The sequence below is a fragment of the Maylandia zebra genome, linkage group LG3, assembly GCF_041146795.1.
Source record: "Maylandia zebra isolate NMK-2024a linkage group LG3, Mzebra_GT3a, whole genome shotgun sequence".
NCBI classification, from domain to species: domain Eukaryota; kingdom Metazoa; phylum Chordata; class Actinopteri; order Cichliformes; family Cichlidae; genus Maylandia; species Maylandia zebra.
Window position 1 is genome coordinate 792,236 of NC_135169.1, and position 19,915 is coordinate 812,150.

Genomic DNA, 19,915 nt, shown 5'->3' on the forward strand with positions numbered 1-19,915 from the left:
ACATTCATGTGTGGGACAGGTCACACATTGCACCACATTAAAAGAATCAGTAAGGCCTTAAAAGCCCTTTGCAATGGGCATATCAGGACAACACACATGAATATCAAAGCCCCCAACAATAGGAACACAATCATATTTTGGCATGTATTCAGCCAAGATGTCAGCAAAGTCCTTCACAAAGTACTTATTGTATTATATATTTAATTTTATATGTTATAGAAGTTACAGATTTGTAAAGTGAGGCAAATTATTGTGATGTCACAATTACAGGATGATCTACTAACAGTGTGCTTTAATCTCTCTATGAAGAAGCCACTTCAGTTCAGTAAAAATCAGCTGGAGAGCATCTGTGAACAGCTGACTCTTTGCTGTGCTATAAATAAGTAAAAATAAGTGGGGCTCACCTCAAAACACAGCTTGAGGACTGACTGGAGAGTTTTAGGACAGTCTCTTCAGTAAAGCTAGCAGCTCTTTAACATCAAAAGACGTGTTTGACCTGCTGCAGATGTTAGTAAATCTGACCCTAACTGTTTGTTCTTCTTTAAAATTCAAACTCAATAATGAAGCAATATTTTTAACAGGCTGTTCCTGTTTATATAACCTCCATAAAACAACAGGGTTAGAACACATTGTGACGAAGTAAGATGTTTGTTTTGTAGTCCATCTTCTGCACAATGTAGTTTCAACAGGCGGACATCCGGTGTCACGTTGTTACAGAGAGACGAGCGTAAGGCTGTTCCAATTCTCAGCACCGCTCCTCTCTTTTCCTGACTTCTCAGCAGTTGTCCTCCCCACGATGACGTTTTCATCGAGGCCAAGGAAAAGAGTTTAGGAAAAGGAGATTGGCGCTACTTTTGAAATAACACTCCACGGGGTTACGTTGTGCAGCTGAGTCACGTGACCGCACAGCAACAAATCACAGCGGAGCCGGGTAAAGGGGGCGGAGCAAAGTGTGTGTGTAGGAGAGGAGTCGAGCAGAGAGAGCTGCTTTTTCATGAAACGGGAGTAAAGTAGTAAACTTACAGGAACAACGTGGGTCTCTGCTCCCTGATCTGTTTCCTGTTTTTGGAAAGTGTTCCAGCTTCATCACGGAGTTTCTCTCGGTTTGTGGGCTCGTCTAAAGGTAAGCATCGAGCTAACTTTAATGTGGGTTCAGTTTATGTTGAGTTTAGCTCTGTTGAGAATAATAGATTGCTTGGTAGACATTGGAGTTAGACACACTGTAGAGTTTGTGATTGCTTGCAACATCATAATATGGCGGTTGCTGGGGGGAAAGAATACATAAAGAAAAATAGTCTTGGAATATGAACAAAAGGATGGGGTGCAGGGCAGGAGAACAACCAACCCCCACCCCAGGACATGAAGCCACAGGTACAAGCCTGGGGGAGCGCAACCCCAGGGTGAGAGTAGTGGAAGCTTGCTGAGAAGGAGGCTTTGGAGCGTGATGTCACAAGGGTGGGCGTGGAAAGGATTTTGGCCTGACGCGCTATTTTCTGGCAAAGCTCAAGTATGGGCTCAAAATGTGATCATAAATATTTTGTACTTGTAAATCAGGATTTGTATGTGTTTACGACTGTGCGTAAATCCCCCCTAATATTGGTATGATCTGAGCTCAGGCACTAAGCAGGACGGGGCAGCTACTGCCTGCGAGTTAGTGAATGGTAAATGGCCTGTATTTAGAGAAACTGTTTTTATTCATCTGTTTATTTTTTTATGAGCTTTGTTTGAATTTTTGAGTATCTGCAAGTGGGACCGCAAAAACATGATTGTTGGCCTGTATTTATATAGCGCTTTACTAGTCCCTAAGGACCCCAAAGCGCTTTACATATCCAGTCATCCACCCATTCACACACACATTCACACACTGGTGATGGCAGCTACATTGTAGCCACAGCCACCCTGGGGCGCACTGACAGAGGCGAGGCTGCCGATACTGGCGCCACCGGGCCCTCTGACCACCACCAGTAGGCAACGGGTAAAGTGTCTTGCCCAAGGACACAATGACCGAGACTTTCCAAGCCGGGGCTCGAACCGGCAACCTTCCGATTACAAGGCGAACTCCCAACTCTTGAGCCACGATCGCCCCGCAGTGACGATGTGATGGGATTTCCGGCTCTTTCAGCTCGGCTCACTAAAAAGAGCCGGCTCTGTCGGCTCCGAACCGGCTCTTCAGGTTGTTTTGTTGCTTTAATTTATTTATTATTAACAATAATATAAAATTATGCACAAAAGGAATTACTAATGTAAAAAAAGAAGTGGTTTTATTTATATATGTTTATATATAAATATATGCGGTGGCCCCTAGAGACAAAACATGTACAAACTCCAAAACACATTTCTAGCGTTAACTGAACTTTCAAAACCGCTACCTAGATCACTTACATTACACAATTGAAAGCATGTGTGTATTGTTTGTGTATTTATACACAAGCACTCATATATATTCAAATAATAAAAAAAAATAGTTCATTTACCTGTTACTACCACACACCAAATCCGGTCGTTGGTACTTGCTGGCTTGTGTAGCCACTAGGTAACAAAAGCTCAACACTGCGCCCGAGCATCCTGGAGCACTTCTGTTGTCTTTTGTACGTGTTTTGGAGTTTTTACATGCTTTGTCTCTTGGGGCCACTGTAAATATACTTTTATTTATTCACTCCACACAAAATGTAATAAATAAATAATATAATACACAAACCAACTATTTCCATTTCAACTTTTAACTATTTAAATTTTCAGCTTTTTTCCTTTTAAACAAATTTAAAGTGAAAGAACACAAAACACTGCAAACCACAACACAATTAAATATAAATTAAAATATGAAAACAAAAAGAACATGCATATTCTCTGCCATTTGGGCCTGCATGAATAAACTTTCTGAATCCTTTATCATCCGCAACTGAATATAGTTTTGGATGATTACTATACCTTTCTAATGTGACGTTGATGTCCCTGGCTGTTTCCCTCCGGCTCTGTTCCTGTGGTACTGCCAGTGTAACTACTGCCCCTCCCCCCTCTTTCCAGCGCAAAGCACAAGGCTCGCGTGCAGAGTGACGCGGAAAAAAGTGCGAGAGAGAGAGAGAGAGAAAAAAACCGACTCCCAATAAGGAGCCGGCTCGCGTCGTTCACTCCAAAGAGCCGGCTCTAAGAGCCATTTCGTTCGCGACCGACACATCACTACTGCAAGTGCGCTGTTGGAGAAACGGAGCTAGGCAGACAGAGGAGAACTGAAGATTGACCAGGTACCAAAGTAAATCATTCATACCGTAAATTTTTTTTTAAATATGACGGTGTATCACGAAAGATTGATATCAAACTGATCACTTGACCAATATTACGTTACTTGCTCTTCAAGTTAATCAACAAATGGCGAAATGAAAAGAATAGAATTCAACTGTATTGTCATTGCACATGCACAGGTACAGGGCAACGAAATGCAGTTTGCATCCATCCAGAAGTGCTTTAGTGATATAGGTATATTACAATAAATATTAGCAATAATATAGATATGTAAGTATATTACAGAAATGGGTCTATTATGGTATGTTATAATGTACACGGTATGAAGTATGTTGTGAATATTCTATAACTATAAGTATGTACAGGCTGTAGTGAGTACAAGCTATGTACAGGCTATGAACAGGATATAAATATGAAAAACTATACAGAATATGAAATAAATAACTTTACAGAATCTGGGATATACAGCTATACAGAAATGGGAACTATGCAAGTTGTAAACAGTTGTAGGATTAAAAATTATCGAATGTACAGAATGATTATTTACACAGAGCTATACAGTAGTGCAGTTAAGATAAGTGAGGGTGTAGATAGTTTCTACAGAGGCTATATAAAGTGCTGGTGGTTGTGAGTGGTGGTTAACTCCATGTTATTATTGTGTGTTTGAGGGTACAGTTGTCCATTGTGGGGGTGTGTATGTTCAGTGCATGAGTTTAACGTGGGTCAGATGTCAGGAGGCAGAGTTCAGGAGTCTGACAGCTGTGGGGAAGAAGCTGTTCCGGTACCTGGTGGTCTTAGTCCGGAGGCTCCTGTGGCGCCTCCCAGAGGGCAGGAGGGTGAAGAGTCCATGTGATGGGTGACTGGGGTCTTTGATGATTTTCCCAGCCCTTTTCAGACACCGCTTCCTGTAGATGTCTTTTATGGCAGGAAGTGGTGCTCCGGCGATGCGCTGGGCAGTTTTCACGACCCTCTGCAACGCCTTCCGGTCCGAGGCAGAGCAGTTCCCGTACCAGACTGTTATACAGTTGGTCAGGATGCTCTCGATGGTGCAGCGATAGAAGTTCACCAGGATGTCTGAGGACAGGTGGTTCTTCCTCAGAGTCCTCAAGAAGAAGAGGCGCTGGTGAACAACAAAAGCTGAACAACAACAATGCTGTTTCTTTAGAGAGTCTTAGCTTATGTGTGTTTATTTCATATTTTCAGTTGTTTCCCTCCACGGCTAAATAAATCTGTTTCAGTAATGCACTGATATACAAGAATGGACATAAGGAGCTTCTTTCAAAGAAAAAACTCAGGTAGATGTTATTTTATATATTATGCTTTGTATGTTGTTCAGTATATCTATGCAAAACAAGAGGACTTTCAATACACAGCAGTATATTCACAGTTGAAACCAGATATTTACATACACTTTATGGAAAACACAAGAACATTTTTTTTACTGTACAACATCAATTTAGAGTAAACTTATTTTGTTTTAGATAAATAAATATTGAAATATCTTTTGAATTAGTTAAATGTCAGAATAAAGAGAGACAGGGCTGTCTATTTTAATCACTTTCATCAAATTTAGGAGTACATATACATTAAGTTTATTGTTAATTAATAAAAAAAACTCCAGACGATTCCATTCTGCGCTGAAGAAGCTTCTGATAGGTTAGTAGAGTCCATGTGAGTAAATTGGTGGAACAGCTGTGGATGCATATAAGACAAAACACAGAGCCTGTTTCTTTAAAATGGAAAATTAAGAGATGTCAACCAAAACACCAGGAAAAGAATTGTGGAGCTCCATAAGTGTGGCTCAATTTTGAATACAATTTGGTGCCATTTAAAATTAAGAAATACAGATAGTTTCTCTATTTACTCTTAAAGTTAACAAATATGTTTTTTTATATTTATCAATCTAAAAAAATAAACATTTACCGTATTTTCCGGACTACAAAGCGCACCTGAATATTAACCGCACAAGCTACAATCAGGGGAAAATCCTGTTTTGTACATACATTAGCCGCACCTGACCAAAAGCCGCAGGTGTTTCAATGTTGACTTATCATATGTAAGAGAATATGCACAAAGCGAATTGTCAGGAAAGAGATGGCTGTTTGGAGAAACACCCCTTTTATTAATATTTTGAAAAACAAGTTATGGGTACATATTTGCATAACTTTTTAGGTATATGTACAAGTAGCGGTAATTACAAGTACGAAACATGTGCTGTGCTTCATAAATGAGTAACAAATGTAGTACATAACAATAACCTACAGCACACCAGAAAAATAGATTCGGACTACCTTTTAGGCTCAGGTGCAGTGACACGGCTTTAACAAGAAGAAAAGTCAGTCATTCACCACCATCTTTCTCTTCTTCCTGCGCACTAAAACCACCAAAGTCCTCTTCTCCAGTGTCGGATACGAACAGGCTCAGGATTGCTACGTCATCCACTCTCAGCTTCTTTCCTTCGTTGTCACTTTCAAAACCAAAGAAATCCTTGTTGTCAGTGTCGGAGTCGAACACCCTCAGAAGGGCCGTGGCGGAGTCACATGCCCTTCCGCCAGGCAACGTAGTGCCGTACAACAGCGGAACAAACAAAACAAATTGTCTTACGATATGATAAAAATCATGGACAATCCATAGAAAAGCCGCACCTGACTAAAAGCCGCAGGGTTCAAAGCTTGTGCAAAAAGTAGCGGCTTATAGCCCGACAATTACGGTAGTCTGATTTGATGTTACAATTAAAAAAGTGTATCTGTTTTGATCTGAAGAGTATGTAAATATCTGGTTTCAACTGTATATTTGATGATTGTCAGCACAAAGAGGGAGAGAGAGGGAGAGAGAGGAGAATGAGGACAGAACAGTAAGGGAACAAGAGCAGGTGAGAAACACATGTTAGTCAAATGGTTGTTTACCAAAATCTGTATCATAGGTACTTGTGTATCTCGTACCTAGTGTTTCTTTTCAGGTTTGTTATTTTTCAAGTTATATATTTATTAAGTTATGCAGGCTTATGAAGGTTAAATAATTATATAAACTTTTCTGAATGTAAATAGTGTACTTTTGGTAGAATTAAAAAAATAAGTGTAGTGCGGGTCTATGATGATTTTTAGTGCTACTATCATCTAGTTCTGATTCTGGTTCTGTCTTGGTTAAGTCCTAAGTGGTCCTGATTTTGAACTGTTGTAGTTTTAATTCCAGATCAGTTCTGGGTCTGGTTGAATTGGGGTTTAGCCCTCGTGTCTTGATGCAGCCCCAACTTTGTTCTGCCTTGCCGCTTAATTAAAATACTAGTTTAAGGTGTCCTGCATATGTGATATATATTTTTTCCTATATGAAGTCTGTCTTTTTTGAACAAAATCTCACACAGTGGCTCAGTTATGCTCCAATTAATCTTTCAGTAATGTCTACCCCCCCCCCCCAAAAAAAAAGAAGAAAAAAAAAGAATCCCACATCCATACTACCCTTTAGGGCTAAGCCCCGGGTGTTTCAGATGTCTGCTTCCGTTTCTGGTGTGGACTATGAAATACGGCAGTGGAGTAAAGACCCAGAGTACTTACCGCCACTGTCCTACCTCGATATCTTCACGTATCTTGTTAACCCTGACCCTAACCCTCACGTTCAGATTTCGGAGTGCCCTATGTTTAACGTTGGTAACCAGTTTGGATTTGTTTGATTCATTTCATAGGCAGGCTTCCCTACAGTTGTGCGAAAGAGTTAGCAAATCGTTACATAGCACGTATGTCTGTCTCCACAGTCACTCAATTCTATGTTTGTTTGCAATTTCTATAACCTCCAAGAACCCCAACGATAATATTATTAAGCTATAAAGAGTGATATGAACGTACAGAACTTGCCGGAGTAAAAATGTCTGGAGCACACCAACAGATATCTGGAGATGGAAGCAAACTGGATATCAAGCCATCTCATGGCTGCTATCCAGTAGAGCAGGGCGATATGGCCAAAAATATTTATCACGATATATATTTGAAAATTTGCGATAACGATATAACTGACGATATAATTGATGCGAGACAAAATACAACTCCACAACATTACTAGCGCAAAAAGACAACCTTCCATTTAGTTTCACTTAAACAAGAAGCTGGTTTTTATGGACATTAAAGCTTTATAAAAATGTAACAGTGCAAATGCAAATTCTTTGCTGAAAGTTTAAACAAAAGGCATTTCCACTAGAAATGGGCTGACATATCCTGAGCATAACCATGTATAATATCCACTGAAGTTAAAAAGAGGTGCTTTGCAACATTAAACTGCAGTGTGCAGTACGCATTTTTCGGACCATAAGGTGCACGGGATTATAACGCACATTAAGCGAAACAAAGCAGTCAGATAAATCAAACTTTTTTAAACTCATTCTTCTTGCTTCCTTCTGTACCATTGATTCATTAATGTTGAATTCTCTGGCAGCTGCTCTATTCCCATGTTGTTGCAATATATTAACCCTTTAGAGCTGATCGGAGCGGACACGCTCTGTTTTGCGTAACTATTTTTAAATCCCAGTAGCACTGCAACCACGTAAGCTAGCGCAAAAATTTTTTTTGCATATGAAACCGGAGGAGTTGTACTTACATCTTATGCCATCAGCTTGTCCTAGGTCACGGTTTCCTTCCACATAAAGCTTTGCAAAAACTGCATAAAAAGCGCTTGCAGGAGCAAAAACATAATATTCCAGAAACACGCTTTGCCGATCCGATCAGCTGTTCATAACACTTCCTACGTTGGAATAGACGTCAGCGCAAACTTTTGCATTTCCGCCATTACCTGCCCGAAACCGGAAGTGACGTCATTTTCGCGGAAATGTAGTCTTTTTTACCATCAGGGCCTCAGGGCATATACTGGTCTTTTTAAAAGTTATCTTTGACTTTATGACTTTCTGTGTTGTTTCTGGGATGCTTAGGACTCATATTGCACTGCTGGAAATAGTTTATTTTGATGCATATGCTGCTTTTTTGCAAATTTGCAGTATAATATTTATTTTCGTTTTTCCTGCAGTGTATAAAAATTGGTGTATTTCAAAAATAAAACTATGAAGACACTCAAAATAAATTTCCTGTGGTGGGAAACTATCTTGTGCAACTTTTTTGTATTTACAGTTTTGAGGGATAAGCCTCTTCAATTTCTCTAACTACAAATATATGTTAAAAAAGCAAAAATGATTTTCAATTTTTTTGTAGTTTATTGCACTTTTTTTGCAATTTATGTAATTACTATGCACTTAATGAATACATATTATTAAAATCTGGGCTATAATGGTTGTATTGATGTATAGCAACTTGAAATGCTCCCAAAAATGACTTCACAGCATGTAAAAATATAATATAAGCTCTGGCGGACTTGGTTCTATGGTAGGTCTTAAAGGGTTAATGACTAACCTTGTATTGTGGATGGATTATCTCAGTTGTTCTCCTGACTGAAGTTCGGTCCGTTTACAGCATCCTGCCATGCGATTGCATTTGTCTCTAACTATCAGGAACCTTAGTGTTCGTCCTCCAGCTTCACTGTTTATGATATGCTAACATAGCTGTGTCGCTAGCGATCACGTAGCACATCATTATATACCAGCTAGTCCAACTTCAGTAACCCTACAAACGTCACTGCTGTTTAGTTTCCTGTCTTCATTTATGTTGGAAGTGATAGCAGAGCTGTACGTTTGATTTTTTCAGAAATCTCTCAGTCAGAACATGCAATATCATGCTTAGGTAACTAGCGAAACTAGCGAGCTAACTTCCGCTAGCTTCCTGCTAACTTCTAACACCGTTAAATGTAATAAATTTTGTTTTCATGGATGCCTGGAAGTTAAACTTCATAGTTTCACCTGGTTAAGCAGCAATGCTGATCGTATTATTAAAGATGAAAGAATTGAGACAGTTTTTAACTCTCAGTGATGCTGCAGTGTTCGTTTGACCTGAAAATACGGAGTTTAGGACCCAGATTACTCCCAGATTTAAGAGCATCTTAGTCCGACAAATACGACAATAACGACGGCCGTTTGCATGTTCTGCAAAAAAAATGTTCTTTGTCGTGTATCTGACGGACAAACACAAAACCAGTTCCACATCACTGAAGTTGCACCATTTTTACAAACCAATACTGGTTCATCTGTTTCATTCAACATCGGCCATGTGCGTATGAAAACAAAGGCACTGCGCATGCGCGTTTTACTCATATTCTATCGCGATATTTCATTTTCCTACCGTTGCCTAACATTATACCGGTATTACTGAGAACGGTATAATATGGCCCAGCCCTAATATCCAGGCTAGACGCCTTCGTTTTGTAAGGTCCGCCATATAAGCTCCCTCATGATGCGTCCAGGTTGGGAAAGAATAAAAAAGACAAACCCTTTTAAGCTTATTCCACAGTCGGCAACACAGCAAATACGAACCATGGCTGTTGTGTGTGCCTTCGCTCCTTTTTCGCTTGCGCTTTGTTTGGACCCGGAAAATGGCCCGTCAGGCCAAAATCCTTTCCACGCCCACCCCCGTGACATCACGCTCCAAAGCCCAATGGCGGTGACAACTCTTCCACAGTAGCAGGTAGGATTTTTCTTTTTTTGTTGACGGCTAGTTTTACCTTTCCATACGGATGGTCTGTTTATGTTTTGATCAAGAGCCTTTTTTGGGCACCTGAAGAGGAGAAGTCCATCTTATGGCCAACCTCTGACTGTATCTTGGTCATATTACCCAACAAAACCCAGTATCCAAGTTCATCTGTAACAGTCCTTTTATATACTACAGGAAAAATGAAAATAAATAGTTTATTTTGATGCATTATAATATTTCCAACAGTGTAATTTCAGTTCTAAGGATCCCAGAAACAATACGGAAAAGCATGAAGTCAATCTTCATCATCATCATCATCATCATCATCATCATTTATTTATATAGCACTTTAAAAACACACCTGGTAGACCAAAGTGTTGTACAATAGTAATATGCACATGACTTTTATGAACATCAACATAGGCTTATAAGGCCCACAAAAATGACGTCACTTCCGGTTTCGGGCAGGTAATGGCGGACATGCAATAATTTGCACTGATGTATATGCCAACGTAAGAAGTGTTATGAACATCGGCAAAGCGTGTTTCTGGAATATTATCTTTTTGTTGCTGCAAGTTTGGAATATTATGTTTTTGTTGCTGCAAGTGCTTCTTATGCAAATTTTTCTAAAGCTATACAGGGAGTGCAGAATTTAGGCAAATGAGTATTTTGTCCACATTATGCTCTTCATGCATGTTGTCTTACTCCAAGCTGTACAGGCTCGAAAGCCTACTACCAATTAAGCATATTAGGTGATGTGCATCTCTGTAATGAGACGGGGTGTGGTCTAATGACATCAACAGTCATTTTAAGATTAGCTAGTAAATAACAATTAGCTAATGTTGTTCATGAGACTAAAATCATCTCATGTTGGTGATGTAAATATTATACTGCCAATATTACAGTTATTATTATATTAATCATTATTAGTTATTACAGCATTGAACTTGAACTCTGTGTCAAATACTGAGCTTCAGTAAAGATTCAAGTTGCATTTATTTATGTCCTATCACCTTAAATCTTCACTCAAAGACAAGTATCTTTGACAGTGTATATATAGATGTATCTGAATCGGAATAGTGTTTATTGGCCAAGTATATGTGCAGACACATACAGGGAATTTGGTTCCAGTATATGGTGGCTCTCAAGCACAGCAATGTAAATCACACACACACACACACACACACGTGTCTATATATACACATTACACATACATACACAAAGCTGTGTAAACCAACTATAAATAACGAACCTAAACTTATATACATAAAATACAGAAATGAATGAGGTGGAATGAATACTACAAAATGTACATAAGGTGCAGCTGCAGTCTGGCAGTGGGAGCAGTGTGACAGGTCAACTGTTAAGAAGGGAGATGGCGAGGGGAAAGAAACTGTTCCTGTGTCGGGTGGTCCTGGTCTGCAGGCTTCTGTACCGTCTGCCAGAGGGCAGCAGATCAAAAAGTCTGTGTCCAGGGTGTGAGGGGTCTGTGATGATTTTCCCTGCCCGTTTCCTGGTTCTTGAGAGGTACAGATCCTGGATGGAGGGCAGGGGGGTGCCGATGATCCTTTCTGCTGCCCGTACAGTCCGCTGCAGTCTGCTCCTGTTCTGTTTAGTGGCTGCTCCATACCAGACTGTGATGGAGGAGCACAGGACAGACTCAATGACCGCAGTGTAGAACTGGATCAGCAGCTCCTGTGGAAGAATGTATCATATATAAGATACAAATATTGTTATTTCATTTTGTTGGCATTACTAAATTTGGCTCAGTTCTTACATATATTTGTAACAATATATGTAGATTAATGTTGTTCGTGTGTAATTTACGTTGAGTAGGCTAACCACGTTATTACATTAATGCATGTAAGGTGAACTAGCAAACACCATCATAGTTACATGGCTTTCTTCTTGTCTGATGGCAGATACTCCCTTCACCCTGGCCAAAAAGGCTAAAATGACCAAAGAAAAAATGGAAAACGGCTAAACATGAGAGGGTTTTGGACAAAGTTTGTGTTTTTTCCATTGTTTAAGCACTGCTTCCATCCAAGAGTGATACCATATATGCCCTATGGCTGCAGAAAAGGCTAACATTGTTATCTTTCTACAAAAAAAACAGCTGAACATGAGAGGGTTTTGGACCAATTTTGTGTTCTCCATTCTTTAAGCACCAGTTTGAGTACCGTTTAAGCACTGGTACAGTTTCAAAAGTACCAGGTTGGTACAGGTATCGGATAGGGCTGCACGATTTTGCATAAAATGAGAATCACGAGTTTTTTTTCCTTAGAATTGAGATCACGATTCTCTCATGATTTTCTTTTCCAATATAAATATTTATTGCACTTATTAACTTTGTAACAGTTAAGACTGAACATAAAAACAATAAATAAACATAAAAACAACAAATGTCTCACATTTGTTGTTGCTGCAAAATGTTGTACTGCTTGAAATTCCGTCTCCACCGTTGCTCGACACTGCGTGTATAGAGCAGGTAGTGCAACAATAGAAAAATAGTTGCGGGACAGCACTGTGTAGCGTTTGTCTAGGGCGTTGATCATTTTCCTAAATCTCTCATTGATAGGTTTGTAGCATAAACCTATTCGCTGGAACGTTAAGACAATATAATTACACTGCTAAGCAAGACACAAGTAGGCAAAGTTCTTCATGTTACTCGTGCACGGGAGAGAACCGGACAACCGCTTGACTCCAGTTGGTCTCGTCCGTTCTCCCATACACTATCCTTTTATTGAGGTTACATGAATATGCATAGGTTCATTAACATACGACGTCTACATACAAACAAAGAGTACCTTGCCTGTGTGTGTGTGTGTGTGTGTGTGTGTGTGTGTGTGTGTGTGTGTGTGTGTGTGTGTGTGTGTGTGTGTGTGTGTGTGTGTGTGTGGGGAGACTGCTGATCAAAGGGTCAAACATCCTTGGTCAGGAAGAGGGTAGACTAGACCCCCCCCGGTGAGGAAGTCCAGCAGTTCATCTAAACAGAAAAGCACTTAGACTAAAACAGACGTAGCTACGTTAATCCTACCATAAAACAATAAGAGAAGGTATGACCTCTCTCATGCTCCCAGGATGTAGGTGTGGAATGCACACCAAGCCTCTGTAGCCTGTTAAAGATCACACAACTTATCACTACACAATTGATTATACACCTCTAAGCATCTATGGTTAAATATTTCTAAGCATAAATGACAATCAACAATACAAATCTAACACTCATTTTGCACAGTGTTGCTGGGAGCCATATCTTTGGTCAGGTGATAAGTAATGGCCTCTGTAATTTCTTTGTGCCTGCGGGAGTTCGACGGGTATAGGGAAGCGCTGTATAAGGTTCCCGTTATTGATGTTTGGGTGGTTGACCGGGACGGATTTTCTCCTGTCACTTTCTCGTCTTCCCTGATGTGCTCTCCGATGTTTTTTCCCTACTAATTTTAGCATCACACGGCACAGCTTCTGTATCACGTGGTATAAGGCTCCGCCCTTGTCATTTGTTGAGCAGGAACAGTGAGCGCTTGTTTTCATGCAGATTACGTCCTGGATCAAAATGCGGTACAGTCGTCGTCTTTGTTTTTCTTTTTTTTTTTAATCGTTGTCATTTGGAAATGAGATCGCACAAAAGTATGAATCAAGATCGCGATTTTCTAACGATTAATCGTGCAGCCCTGGTATCGGATAAAACCTAAGCGATACCCATCCCTACATACAACCACCCTTTACCTTCCCATATGGAAAAGAAATAGTAAAAAATTATATGATTTACTCATGAAAGTGGCCACTTTCTCATTACTTTCATGTATTGTTTTAGTAAGTATCCAAAACATAGAAGTTTCATTATATAATTTTCAAGGGGTCTTATATCTGTTTTCACTCTTGTATGCTTTTCATACAAGTTTCACACAAGACGGATACAAACTTTATAAGATTTATATATATCCTTTCCATGTGGGTTGTCTGGGTGGAGTAGGTGGAATCTAATGAGGTGCTTCAGGTGGTACTGCTACCATTGAGTGTGAGCCGGACTTGTGGATCTATAGAAGTCCATATATACAGGGTGTAGCATCCACTGGGTAAAGGCAGTGATATGCAGGGGGGTCAGTGGCTTTTTCCCTTTCAGGTTCTTGTGACAACTGATGAATTTCTTGTTGTAGCTGCTTCTCAGTTTCCACATTGAAGTTTCATAGGTATTGTTGTCACTGAGGAGTTTAGTCATGTTTATTTGCTCTGCTTTTTTTTTTTTATCAGGGATAAAATACATATACTTTTTGTGTCCCAGCTGAGTAACAGGAGAAGAGTCTGGTGGAGCAACAGAGGAACAATTTCAGCCATTTGGACTCAGCTCAGCCACTACAGAGGAAAAAATGACTTCAACACAGAAGGTGAGAAAAATATCACAGTTACACTGTTATTGAAACTGCACAGCTTGTTGGTTTTTAAAAACCAACTCAGATGTTACAAGAAGATACAAACATAATTTTTATCGGCACACATTGAAACAACAATATCAAAAATTGATTCAATTTTTTATGAGTAAAATATTTTCTCCACTTATCAATATTTCTTCAATATGTATTTTTCATTACAACTGTCATTGTAGCACATCATTGAAATGTGATACTATGACCAGAAGGTGGTGGAAACACACCTACAATGTGTTTGTTGACATGTTTGATTCCGCTAATAGAGGGAGTTACAGTTTGTTCCACGACTGCATTTCACTCACTGCCTCTGTTTGTATCTCTGTCACTGCAGGACCAACATGGAGCGAGAAGTCAGCGCTCTCAGGAGGCCGACAAACCTCACAGAAGAAAAGGAAAGAAAACCTACAGCTGTGATGAGTGTGGGAAGGATTTTAGCCGGGGTGGAGACTTGAAAAGACACCAACTCATCCACAGTGGATTTAAACCTTACAGCTGTGACTTGTGTGGAAAGTCTTTTACCCACGCTGAAAGCTTAAAAACACACCAACGCATCCACAGTGGATTTAAACCTTACAGCTGCGACTTGTGTGGAAAGTCTTTTACCCAGGCTGGAAACTTAAAAACACACCAACTCATCCACAGTGGATTTAAACCTTACAGCTGCGACATGTGTGGAAAGTCTTTTACCCAGGCTGGAAACTTAAAAACACACCAACTCATCCACAGTGGATTTAAACCTTACAGCTGCGACATGTGTGGAAAGTCTTTTACCCAGGCTGGAAACTTAAAAACACACCAACTCATCCACAGTGGAGTTAAACCTTACGGCTGTGATGACTGCGGGAAGGATTTTACCCAAGGTCGAGATATAAAAAGACACCAACTCATCCACATTGTAGTTAAAGCACACTACTGTGAGTTGTGTGGTAAAGCTTTTGCTCAAAGTCGAAACTTACAGAAGCATCTAGTTACCCACTCTGGAATTAAGGCGTACAGCTGCAACTTTTGTGGAAAAAGGTTCAGCGACAAACACTACCGAAATAGTCACCTACGGATTCACACTGGAAATGATGTTTCCTGCTGTGATCAGTGTGGGAAACTGTTTCCAACAGATGCACAGTTACAACAACACGTTTAGCCACTCTGAGGAGAGACCTTATAAATGTGACCTGTGTGAGAAGACTTTTAAATCTCCACATCAGCTGAATAAACACCAACAGATCCACACCAGAAAGTAACTCTACAAGTGCAGTTACTGTGAGGATGTATTTACCTTTTTATCCTGTATTTTTAACCTGACTGTTTGGAACAAGTCTGATCAGTAAACTTATGGAGTTATACTGAATGAACTGTTTGGGAAAATGAAGACTCATTTTCTCTCAGTAAGCTGATCGTTATAATGTAAACAGTAAAATGTAATTGGACGTTGGCAGAGATGCTCTTTATTTCAGGCGACATTCAGGATAAAAATAAACAAAGCAGAGCAACACAGATGGATCCAGTTCTCAGCCCTGTCGTCACTGTGGTGGTGGGAAAGAGTTTCTTTGTAAGCTTTGTGGAAAAGCTTCCAATCATCAACTGGACCTAAAACCACATCAACGCAGCCACACTGGAGACAAATGAACTACTGCAACGAATGTGGGAGAGGCTTCCACACACCAAGTACATTAAAAATACATGAACTCTTCCACAGTGGGGTCAAAAAGCACATCTGTGACTAGTGTGGGTCATCCTTCACCACTGGACGTGAGCTCAATGAAAAAGCATAAGGGAATCCACACTGGAGAGACACCATACAAGTGCAGACACTGTGACAAAAGATAAGATTAGATAACCTTTATTAGTCCCACATGTGGGAAATTTGTTTTGTCACAGCAGGAAGTGGACAGTGCAAAAGTTATGACGCAAAAATTAGAATACAAAAAGAATAAATACAGTACACAGCTGTACAGAATAGAATAAAATAATATACTAAATACAGTAGAATAAAAAGCTTCTCACAATCAGGTCATCGTAACAAACATGAACGTACACACATGGAAGTGAACTTCAGCTGTGACCAGTGTGACAAGAGTTTCAGGAATCTTAGTTCATACTCCGAACACAAACGATCCCACGCTGTAAATAAACTGTTTCACTGTTACCAATGTGCAAAAACCTTCACTTCATTATCTGCTCTGTGCAAACATCAGCCTGATCATGCAGGACTGAAATCACTGGATCACAATGAATCTGAAGAGAGAGAAAGATCCTCTTCTGGTTTCAGGCTCAGACTTAAAAACCTTGAGATCAGGCTCCACAGAGTTCAGATGGAATCTCCTGTAAAGAGTGTCAGCTGATGTCACACTTGGATCTGATGAGGTAGCTCTGATTTCTGGACCTGGGGTCCGTTCTTCGTACGTCGCTTACTACATCCAAGATCAAATGACACATCCAAGACCAAATCATCGCTCTAACCGTGAGCTCGCTAATCCGGTTCTCCGAACACACCTGCTGTTGACGATTAGTACAGCTGGATGAAATGATGTGAGATCACTGGGTGTCGTAAAAGGGGCTACGCATCGATAGTAGAAACCTTGATCGGCAACCCTCTGATTGGTCGGCGAAAATGTCAAAGGAGCACGCACGGTATTTTTCGGCAGCAGAGCAAGAACTCTTGAGTGAGGGATTTCAGGAGTTTCAGAGTTTAATCAGTTGTAGCCACAGCTGCCCTGGGACAGACTGACAGAAGCCAGGCTGCCATATCGCGCCATCTGGCCAACACCAGTAGGCGGTAGGGTAGATTTATTATATTACACTATATTATCCAATATTAGATTACATTATATTATATTATGTTATATTATATCCTCTTTCACATTAGAGCCACAACAGGACCCACTAGAACATGGGAACAAGTAAAAGTGAAATATAAGAATATTCTACAGAATGGTAATATTTATCACTTATATTGCTTTTAGTCTCTTGGAAAGAGACCCTGAAATAATCTGTTTGTTTGTTTATAACAGCAACCAAGAAAAGGGCAGAGCAAAAAAAAGACAGGTGGTGGTCCTGCACCCCCTCGTCAACAAGTTGGTTAAGTAAATAATACCCTCACGGGAAAATCGATATCTCTCAATGAGCACACTGTCGCGCTGAGCTAAAGGATCCTGTCTATCCCGCAATATATGCTGAATTCTGAGGACTCTCCTTATCAATCTTGCACCTTCCGCAATGGGTTGCTCGCGTAAACGGACAGGACATGGCTGCGACAGGCTTCCCAAATCCACCTTCGCTTTTATAGCCGTGGTCTCTCATCTTGATTACACAAAGTAATTTACAATTACTACTCTGAAATATGAATTACATCTGTAATAATCACATACATGTAATAGAATGTTAATAGTACATTTCCCTTTTTTAGGAAATGACCTGTATGTATCTGTGTGACATCAATACAAGGATCAAGTGCTGCATTATCTTTAGTTACATTGATAATATTTATTTATGGTGAAACAGTGGAAAAATATCGCTGTTGCTTTCGTATAAATGAAGCGGACATACCTGCGTGGCCGCGATCTAATCCTGTTTACATAAAGTAAACCTGCTCCCCAGCAGGTTTACGCTTACGGCTCTGTTGCTATGACAGCAAGTCCCGGATGAGCTTCGGGGAACCGAACGATCCAGGATCACGCGAAATCGTCAACAATCAAATCCAGCTAACTTACTTAGCGAGGTACGAAGAACGGGCCCCTGCAGTGAATAATCCTGAATGTTACATTTAGGAAGCTGCATGTATAGATATGCATATCAAGTTTATTATTTTTCCTTTGAGGGATTTTAATTCTCTAAAATGTTATCCCTGTTACATTTTAACCTTTGTTCCCTTAGGACACAGTAGTGTTTAGTAGTTGTACTATTAAAGTTATAGGAATGTCTTTTCTTTCTTTTTTTTTAACAAAACTGGTATTCTATCAAAAATCAAATATGGATATGTAAATCATTTCTTTTATTTGAACTTTTTTAGTTTTCCAAAATTAACTTATTTTTTATGTATTCATTGCATGTTTCACCTCAGTTAAATTTCAATTCTTCATTCATATTTAAACTCTTGATGTGGGCTGTATTTCCATGTAATACCTTTTTTTTTCCAGAAGATGGAGCAGTGATGCTGTGTAACCTTTATTTAATTAGGGAAAGAACACAATATTCACAGTGGCAGCAAAGAACTGTTAAAAGTTAAAAACAGCAGCACACATCAGAACCATTTTAAAGATTACAGGTGACTACTTTTAGTTAATTCAAATCCTATTAAACATCTATTTTTGGCTCCTCCTTTCACTTTAGTGTATTTACTGTATCCTTGAAGTCCACGTTGTTTTTTTTAATGAATTCATTTTGATCCACATGTTCTGCAGCTGTTTTCCTTTTGATTTGAAGTTTGCATTATGAAATCCTGATACTGTTAAAGCATCAGTTATACTTGATGAACTCTGTGTAAAGTTTATTAAACAGTTTGGTGTGAAAAATAAAGAAATGGTCTCACAGCAAGTAGTTTGAGCCATGATTTCCGATTCAAACTAATTTAACTGTTTTTAGTGGTACATGTGGAGGTTTATCAGAGGAGGAGACTTGGCTGCTCTCGGCACGGTTCCTGCAGCTCATTAAAAACTCTGAAATGATCTTCAAGGAAAAGATGATTAATTTTTCTTAAAAACAAGATGTGGGCATGAAGTTTTAACATGAGTGTGTTTAAGATGCATTGTGATTAGCATCTCACACGTTCCAATAAAGCAGATGTTCCTGCATTGCAACAGTAGTTTGCAGATGTGGTCATCCCCCGATCATCTGCAAGACTCTCATGCAGCACCAATTTGAAACGCAGCCTGGAAAGTGCGTTCATGGCCCTACAGGTTGCCTAAGCACAAGAGACAAATTGTGCAAAAGGAATTGGCTGAAATGGTGAAAATGCTGTTATCATAGGATGAAACGAGGATTTGTTCCTCAGTGTTTGGTCTCCTATGCTTACCTTTTCTCCAGATGATTTGTCGCAGTTGAGAGGGGCCGGTTGTCTTTAAGGTGCTTCCAGGTAATTAAGAAGTGAGTGCAGGGTTCGTACCATTCATCACACTTCTGTTAGGTTTGTTTGAAGACTCGGGCATTTTTCAGCACCTGCTGTAGCGATAGCTGCGTCCTCACACTGCATATGCTGTTTGCTACCTGGATGATGTTGTCATTCATAGTGATATCACGGTGGAGCATGTGCAGTGGGTGGTCACAGTCCCTAAAGTGTGTGGTTGGATGGAGGGACGTACAGTATTTGGGTACAATTTGGGAGCTGGGTATGTGCATCCACACATGGATAAAACAGCAGCCATCGCATCCTGCCTGTGTCCCAACGCAAAAAAGAACATCCTGATAATAATGAATTACAATATTCCCGACAAGAAGAAATAAATGCATGAACGAGTTTTTCAGCATCACTCTGGGACAGGATATTTCTGATTTTCAAGATATTGCAGCAATGAAAGAAAGCAGTCATAAATAGTTGCTTAATATTTCCATTAAAGGAGAAATCCTGGTCAAAATGACTCTAAGATTCCATATAGTGTTACTGGAGGCCAAGGTATTGCATCCAGAAAAGGATAAAATCCGTAGCTGTTGATAAAATTGGCACAGAGCTTCCCCCATGCATTACCAAAGATTCACATC

At 39.8% G+C, this 19,915-nt stretch overlaps 1 long non-coding RNA gene across 1 annotated transcript; it reads left to right on the plus strand.

Annotated features, from left to right (window-relative positions):
* The first annotated feature begins 957 nt into the window (after window positions 1-957).
* On the plus strand, window positions 958-18,744 carry LOC112430738 (uncharacterized). Its single transcript, XR_003022161.2, has 3 exons — window positions 958-1,123; window positions 14,080-14,182; window positions 14,556-18,744. It is a non-coding gene; the product is annotated as an uncharacterized LOC112430738 (long non-coding RNA).
* Window positions 18,745-19,915: the final 1,171 nt, after the last annotated feature.